At 38.8% G+C, this 8,792-nt stretch overlaps 1 protein-coding gene and 3 non-coding genes across 4 annotated transcripts in view; all 4 read left to right on the top strand.

Moving 5' to 3' along the window:
* The first annotated feature begins 4,177 nt into the window (after positions 1-4,177).
* trnah-gug (transfer RNA histidin (anticodon GUG)) lies at positions 4,178-4,249 on the top strand. Its single transcript has one exon. It is a non-coding gene; the product is annotated as a tRNA-His (tRNA).
* Positions 4,250-5,363: 1,114 nt separating this feature from the next.
* trnah-gug (transfer RNA histidin (anticodon GUG)) lies at positions 5,364-5,435 on the top strand. The gene has a single exon. It is a non-coding gene; the product is annotated as a tRNA-His (tRNA).
* A 342-nt stretch (positions 5,436-5,777) lies between these two features.
* trnah-gug (transfer RNA histidin (anticodon GUG)) lies at positions 5,778-5,849 on the top strand. Its single transcript has one exon. It is a non-coding gene; the product is annotated as a tRNA-His (tRNA).
* A 1,625-nt stretch (positions 5,850-7,474) lies between these two features.
* Positions 7,475-8,792, top strand: part of ptk2aa (protein tyrosine kinase 2aa) — a 65,159-nt gene continuing 63,841 nt past the window's right edge. The window contains exon 1 of the mRNA XM_053334975.1: positions 7,475-7,659. The gene's annotated coding sequence lies outside the window, so the exon portion shown is untranslated. The remainder of the gene's footprint in view (positions 7,660-8,792) is intronic.

Below are 8,792 nucleotides of genomic sequence, written 5' to 3'. Positions count from 1 at the left end.
CAGAGAACGATCAAAAGAATCCATCAAGAGGTTTTTATATTTTTTCTGTTTGCACTTCAGTTCATCATTCCCTAAAAATGTCCAAAGGCTTTGCTATAACAGCACTGCGTTAAGTACTTGTAGCATCAACACACCAAACAATATTATAAATAAGAGGCTTGAGTAAGGCCTCTTATTTACAGAGGCTATTCAGGAGTTTTAACAAACAAGTTTGGCTTCATAACTTTTAGAGAGGAGGCTGCTTTGATGTAACCTACAAAATTTCATATAACCCTAACCCTAACTCTAACCCTAACCCAACAGTTGCCATAGGTCAAGTATTTTATTCAACGGAAAAGACGTATGGAACAAAGTTGCTTGTGTTTCAGAGAAGTAAAACATTTTTAAAAGTTAAGGAAAGTAGCTTCAGGACTCTTTATGTATGATTTCTGTGCCACAGCATGGGTCTGAAATTGTTTGTAACCTTGTAATGCTCAAAAACAAAAAAAAACAGAAAAGAGCAGAAGTAGTGTTTACTGAGCTGTTCTTGGACACATGAAAAGAGTCTAAACTATTAAAATGAGTGATACTCTCCTTTAATGTGGACCAGCACAACATTTACTAGGGTTTAAACTAGTTAGTAACAAAACAGCAACAATCATCACCTGAACCAGTAGACAAATGAAGTAATAAATGCAGTTGCAAATGCATTTGGTGCACTTTATCTCTTCTTAATAATGTTCATGTATTTTATGTTTCAAACCAGTAACACTGTGCCAAAAACTGCCTATTACATTAAAGCTAGTACAGCTTGTGATCTCACTGACTAATTTAGTGGCAAATGAAAAAGTATTATGAGCACCCATGGCAAGATAAATAATGATGATTAAAATAATCATTATTTGGCACATGAGGATTCTAGAATAAGCTATAGTTTAATGATTAAACTATAACAGAGACAGAGTCCTCATGTGCCTTGTTTTCTCCACTACAGTCTACAACCCAAATATATTTAGTTTACTGTAATTAGGCCTCTCAATTAACCATTTAGACACAAGACAAAAAGAAGACATAAAATATTCACATCGGTGGAGCTGAAATCAGAGAATTGTGACAATGTTTTCCTTAACTCTCACATACTGTTCATATTCTGACTTATAATTAGTCTCTGCACCAATTCATATTCACAAAACTCTCCATCAGTCGATAAATGGTTGATTAGTCCTTAATGAAGGGTTCTATTTTCGGGGGGGGAAAGACATTTACACACACCACTAGGCCTATTTTATGGTTCAGGAGAACATTTTTATGGAGCAACATGTTTGAATGTTGATGGCCTTTGAATGTGTAGCTGTACAAAAAATAAAAATATGCATTTTATATCAATTTTTATATTCAGGGTCTCATTAGAAATGTATTTGACCCTGAACACTATGTAAGGGTTAAACATGACTAACAATCTTCTATTCTATCTAAATAGTTGAAAATTCAATAATTGGCAACTAATCAATTAATCGTTGCAGTCATACGAGACACTTCTCTCGGATTCATTTATAAAGTTATAGATCCCAAATAAATAGGCTACATACAGTGCAAAAATAATAAGTCCTACATTTTAAAATCTGTGTCTCCACATTGAAAGTTCAAAACACAGATCGGATCCAGCGAACTGACACTAAGTCAGCTGAAGTCAGCATTTAGACTGTCTCTGCTGAGACCAGTCGAGCAAGATTCTTGACATAGCAACTTTAAAATCACTGACCTCAGATAAACTGGATCATTTCCACCGGCAGATGGTTTTAACGGTACACCGATGAGGACTAAATCGGGTCCAGCTCGTTGTCAGAAATCTGTTAAACTGACTCATTGACTCAGTCTGTGAAACTCCAGTCTTAACTTCAACACTGGTTTCGGACACACTGACACACACACATACACGTTTGCGGTCCTGTGGTTTACCTTTCTGGTCTCTGTCAAATCCTGCCTCCGATTGGCTCTGACCGTGATATTCTAACCCTTACCCAATCATCTCACGCTTCATGCTTAAACCTAGCCAATCAGAGGCAGAGTAGGGCGGGTCTTCGCGTAATGCGGGTGGTAAAAAAAATAACGCCGCAGCTGCACCTCTTTTACGGTTCAGGGAGCTGCATAGAAGGATACAATGGCGCCATCTACTGTATGTTTATTGTACTGCTATACTTAAACACATTGCCATTATATAGTGCATTCACTATAATGTTAGATTAATTAATTAGGGTTCACCAGATCATATAACTCCAGTCCTTCAGATCCTTCACTGCCTATCTGTTGTTTTCAGAATACAATTCAAACTCCTACTTTTGGTTTGCAAAGTACTAAGTGGTCCACCTCCACAGTGCATCTCTGGGTTTATATCTAACCCCAGCACATCTCTTTGGTCACAAGATGGAAAACTTCTCCATGTGCCTACAAATATTTGGTGTGGGCCTTTACAACAGCACGAATTCTCCTCAGTCCACTTATTTGTGTTCAGGCAGCAAGGTTGATTCAAGTATCTTGGAGAACTTGCCACTGTCCTGTGAATGTTAGGCGTCTCAGTTGCTTCTGTCTCTTCATGTAATCTCTGATGGACTCAATTATGTTGAGATCAGGCCCCTATAGGTGCTAAAGGCTTCCATCAGTTGCCTCTTTCTTCTTCCTCTTGTTGCTGCAGATAGTTCTTTATTATTATATAGTTCTTCTTTATTCTTTATATTTGGGACACCTCCCATAAATGATAAGAATCTAAACACAGTAATGAACATACATAGGGAAGTACTTGAGAGAGATAGCCATCCTTAAACGAATAGCAAATAAACAATGATCATAAAGAGCGTGATATTTGGAAATGTGTATTTCTAGGGACAAAGAGGACAAAGAGTGATATACAACAACGTTCCCCAGCCAGAAAAAAACTGGCTATGTTCCAAATATATGTTATGCATCTTAAAACATGGCCACTAGACACCCCATAGCCCATTGTTTGAAGCAAATATTAATCCTAAATGCTAGCCTACAATGCTATGAATTTAGTCAGTCGATACATGTACACTCAAATGTACACATAACTGTATACACTGACATCAGTGTCCCAGTAACATACACATTCCAATACAGAAGTACACGTATAAACAATACAAGCAGAGATGCTCGTAGCCATGACCTTCTTATGCACACACATAAATGCAGATTTAAACACACACACACACACACACACACACACACACACACACACACACACACACACACACACACACACACAATTCTGCGAAATGTGAATCCAATTCCTGATTAGAAACAGGGATTATGAAACTGTGGCTGGATGCAGATTAAGGTGAACAGCAGAGAGACATCCAACCGAGGCAGACCTGATGTCATGGATTTTAATCCAGCCTTTATAGTACATGCATCTATTTTCACATTTATCCTAAATTCAATAAAAATTCAGCCCTTATATAGCCTACAGCCATCTGTTAATTATTCAACTTTTTTTCAGAACCAGAGAATAATCAACTACTCACTTATACTTAACTTCAAAAATTAGGCTTGCATTGTCTGTAGTGTTTCTCAGTCCCAAGAGTCTATAGGCCTTCTGCCAGGTCTGTCAAAGGGAAGAAGGATTACTCTTTCATTTGCTTTGTTCACACTTGCATGGGCTTGATTGTGACATAGTGACTCAGCGGGAACTGAAGGTTGATTAAGACAATGCAGGGTAAAGTAAATGAAACACCCTTTTTAATTCAGTTCAATTCAGTTTTAAGGTGTTTGAGTTTATTTACTGAGATATTAAAGAAAACAAATTGTACAAGGAAAAATCATTGTCAAGATAACAGTAAACAATATAATTATACAATATAATACACAAACACCACACATTACTCTGCTGCTGGATTCCAAATGTATCAGTCGCCTATTACCTAATATCAAGCCATACTTTATCTTTTAATTATAACATCACTTACTATAACATCACTTACTGCACTAGAGTGCAGTTGCATTTGTGTTTGAGTTTTATTTGTCAAGAGAAACAGTGGTATTAGACACAGAGTTAAATGTTAGGCAAGAGATATTTGCTCATATATACCTGATATATACCTAGATCAAAAAAGCATTCCATAAAATGAATAATTGCTCTAAAGTTTGGAATTTGTTGTCTTCCTTTCGTCCGCCTGACTAGCTAGCCGTGATCGTATAGTGGTTAGTACTCTGCGTTGTGGCCGCAGCAACCCCGGTTCGAATCCGGGTCACGGCAGCCTTTTAGATGAGAGACCACATGTGTCTGTAGAGACTGCAATAGAATCTAGCTGTAAAGGAGAAATAGACGCAATTTGTCTGCGTGAGAATTGAGAATAATGGAACAATTACAAACCATAGTCTACAGCTTAACAGGCAAATCATTATTAGGCTAAATATTTATTTTTTGACTTGATGATGATCTTTCGAATTCAATTAACAACACAAATAGCAAAAAACAAACACTGACAAACAAAATGCACATACTTCAGGTGCAATTATGAGCAAAGGAGCACAGAATAGGCCTACAGCTTAACGAAAAGATTTTTTAGGCCTGTTTACATATTTAAGTTTATTATAATAGCTAGGCTAATAGTATAGTGTCCATGACAGAACACTTATCACCATGAAGGCAATATTGCGACTATATAGTAAGGCCATACTGATGAGTGATGACTATGTCATATTTGTCATACATATGGCAAGCCGTGATCGTTTATTAATTAGTATTCTACGTTATGGCCATAGCAACCCCGGTTCGAATCCGGATCAGGGCAGACTTTTGACACAGAGTCGAGGCACATAAAGTTGCGCGTAACAATTGTCCAGCAAAAATATCCTCTATGACGTTAATGACTCTAATGCAAAGCAGTATTTCAAGCAGACTCTCCAGACATTAAACATGCTCACACTGCTGGAATTGTCTTCTTGGGGAATCGTGCGCAGCTGCTATGATTTCATCCCACAGAAAGTATGAGATCACAGTCTACAACAAATTCCAGAACAACGATGACGTAAAGTTCTAGAATGTTCTCCTTATAAGTTACTACGGGAGTGTGCTTGGGTTTCAAGGAACGGCCTCCAGTTTTACTATGACGTGCTGCTGTGGCGAATTTATTGCCAGCCGTGATCGTATAGTGGTTAGTACTCTGCGTTGTGGACGCAGCAACCCCGGTTGGAATCCGGATCACAGCATCATCTTGTAAAAAAACAAAAACAACACAAAAAACCCTTATTCAGTGACATACATCCACAACTGACACGATTTACTTAAACTTCTCTTGTCTAAACATACAAATGCTGTAAAGTACGATATGTTACTGTATGACACGTTATGTCAGAGCGCGTAGCCAGCCGTGATCGTATAGTGGTTAGTACTCTGCGTTGTGGCCGCAGCAACCCCGGTTCGAATCCGGGTCACGGCAGCCTTTTAAAGAGGAACTCTGACTGAGGGAACGCACAATATACTTTAACATTCATTCAAGCCTTATAAGAGAAATTCAGACTTGATCTCATGAGCAACATCAACCCCATACGTGTCTATTGTTTCCCAGTAATTACAAAATGTCACATAAGCGCGTATGTTAGGCCTACTAGATCAGTTAATTACAACAGTAGGCTGTGTCATATCTCATACTGCAAAAATAACTGCAAAATTTTAAATGGTAAAAACGCACCATTACAAAACTTTCCAAAATGTTACTCAGTGTGTATTCTAGTAGCCTATTTACATCTTGTATGGCTCAGTACGACAGAGCGCGTAGCCAGCCGTGATCGTATAGTGGTTAGTACTCTGCGTTGTGGCCGCAGCAACCCCGGTTCGAATCCGGGTCACGGCAGCCTTTTAAAGAGAAACTCTGACTCAGTGAGCGCACAATCTACTTTAACATTCATTCAAGCCTTATAAGAGAAATTCAGATTTGATCTCATGATCAAACCACTTAGTGCTTTGTAAAATGTCGTTTAAGCGTGTATGTTACTAGATCAGTAAAGTACAGTCATATCTCGTACTGCAAAAATAACTGCAACGTTTTAAATGGTAAAAACACAATTACACCATTACGAACCTTTCCAAAACTGCTACTCAGTGTGTATTCTAGTGTGCTTTGGTGGTACGTACATCTTGTAAATGTGTCTGATAGATCCCCACAACGGAGAGGAGTCAGGATCAAAAACAAGGATAGGTTATTTGGGTTTTTTTTTGGAAAGGTTGGCCTGATGGAAAGACTGGGGGGTAACTTTCACCATCAGAATTTATTTATCAGGGATAATGGAAAAATTAATGTAAACTCCGGCCATTATAGCTGAAAACAAGGAAATCCATACCCTCAGGGCATAAGTAAACCGAAAATACACTGCAATTACATTACTGTCCACCAGGTGTCGTCTTTAAACCTGCATGTGCACAGAGGTGCACTCGCACTAGTATCAAAGGTGAAGAGCAGAGGGTCCATGTGGATTTAACAAAATAAAGGCGCTGTGTATTGCCTCTATGAACAGACCGTCAGGGGTCCTAAACCACAGGTTCACTATATGGGTGGTTAGTTGGTTGTGCACAATTTGATTGATCAGCAATTTGTTTAGAATTTACACCAAAATGTCTTTGTTGGAATTTGCACCAAAGTTGACCACAACTTGACCCAGGCATTGTAGAAGGTGTCATGTGTCAGTTCCCCCCTTAATTATTTTAGTTTATATTGTGCTCATATTCCTAGATATAGTTTTGTTCAATCAAATTGCATCAAAGTAACTGGCTCACCGAAAACTGGCCAGTTTAATCCAACCATTTAACACATATGGTGCAGTTTGAACTAATAACAAAAACAAACCAATAAAACCACCACTACTACTAATAATAATAACTATTAGCCTATTATTGCAATTACCATTTTTATTATAAGTAGTAGGCTATAAGTATAGTAGTAGATAGTATAGTATAATAATATAAGTAGGCTAGTCGTGGTGTAATAATGTTGGTATAAAAGAGTAAAAGGTACTACTTCTATCGCCATGTCTACACTAGGGCTGCCTGCAGCATAACAATTATTTCCATTATCAGTATGTGTTGATTATTTTCTCGATTAATCGATTAGTTGTTCGTTCTATGAAATGTGGACACTCTTTCCCAACACCCAAAATGTACACCTCAGAGTCTACAAGTTTACTATCACAGGGAGGACTACAGAAACCAGAACATATGAAGCTGGAAAAAGAGAATTTTGGCTTTTTGTTTTTAATACTCAAAACGATTGATCAATTACCATTGTTTTTTCTGTCTTGTAACTTCAACCTACACATCCATTCATTCTTGCATCAGGCAGGGTTGCTGTTGGGTGTACCTGCGGGCCAGGCTTTCCTCACAGGGAGCAGTCAGCCCTCCTCTTTCCCCCCTTCCCTCCCACCGTCGCTCCCAGCAGCAGCAGCAGCCATATTGGAATGCTGGATGTGGAGAGAGAGAGGGGAAGCAGGAACAGGCGACGAGAGGGAGAGAGAGAGGGAGAGAGACAGGCAGACAGGAGCGAAAAAACACTATCTGTAACTACTCCCTGCTCTCCTACTGAAATAACGGAGTATTCACCGACTGCTAACAAGTTCTGCTACCGGTAAACCCGACGTAAACCTCTCGGACGTCCCCTGGAACAAGTCAGGGTGAGTGATGTTGTGTTTTTTGGAGAGGATTATTTCAACCATTAGAAGAAATTATGATGGTTGGGTTTTTTTTTAGCGTTGTTGGTTGGCGTTGGCTGTTTCCTCTCCACTTCCTCCTGTATTATATCACTTCGTTGTAAGTGTGTGTGTGTGAGAGTATGTGTGTGTGTGTGTGGGGAGAGGGGGGGTTGTGGGATAAGTTTGGTTATAGCTTTCACGGCAGCGTAACTAGAGAGCAGTTTTCTTTTTTGAGTAAGTTGGAGCAGTAGAAAGGAAGAGTGACCGACTGCCACCAAACTCGTCGCCACAGTCACATGGAGTGAATAATGTTAGTGTGAGGAGTAAGGTAAACTCTAACCTGCTGTTTTTAAAAGAAAAAAAGTACAAAGGATTAACCTACATTTTCCTCCTGAATCTCTCTCTCAAGTGTTTATTTGTTCCCCGCTGTGTCACATTCATGGCTGTATTGTTACCTTGACTTGCCTCCCGAGCAAAATGAGCTCTTATAGCCTACTCTGTCTAAACCCGCCAAGTTTCATTTTGTCGTTTTTTGTGTAGTATGAAAAACCTCCATAAACTAAACTAATTGGCCCAGTTATTAAGGTTTAGTAGTCTCCTCTGTGGATTAATTACGTAGGTTTATGGTATGATGTGCTCGCCTGCACTCATTTAGCTGTCATTAATGGGCTAATAGCGTAGATCAGGTGCATATCAGTGTACACCAACAACTTTTAATCTAGGAAATTAGAGCTAAAGTAGTTAATTTATAGATTTTGTTGATGTGATATAGTTAATCTGCAACAATCCCAATGGCTCGAGCTTCCCAAATATGAGCATTAGCAGCTTTTCTCAGTTTTATATCATTTTAATCTCAATGTCTTTGGCTTTTGTACAGTTGATCAGACAAATGAAGACACTAAAAGCATGTCCAAATTAAAGGATAGTGTCGTAATATTTCATATCTGTCTTATAACAGTAATCAGGCACCCTGATGAATATTAAAACAGAGGTTATGCTTGCTGTAATCATTCTTCCTGTTCATACTGTCTGTGGAGAGACCCCTAATGACTAATGTGCTTCTAACTTAAGTGATGGGAGAGAAAATGCAATCCTGTGTCCATAATGTAGTACCC

The sequence above is a fragment of the Scomber japonicus genome, chromosome 15 (assembly GCF_027409825.1).
Source record: "Scomber japonicus isolate fScoJap1 chromosome 15, fScoJap1.pri, whole genome shotgun sequence".
In the NCBI taxonomy this organism is placed as follows: domain Eukaryota; kingdom Metazoa; phylum Chordata; class Actinopteri; order Scombriformes; family Scombridae; genus Scomber; species Scomber japonicus.
Note: the sequence above shows the minus strand (reverse complement) of the source record. Positions and strands in the feature narration are given on the sequence as shown.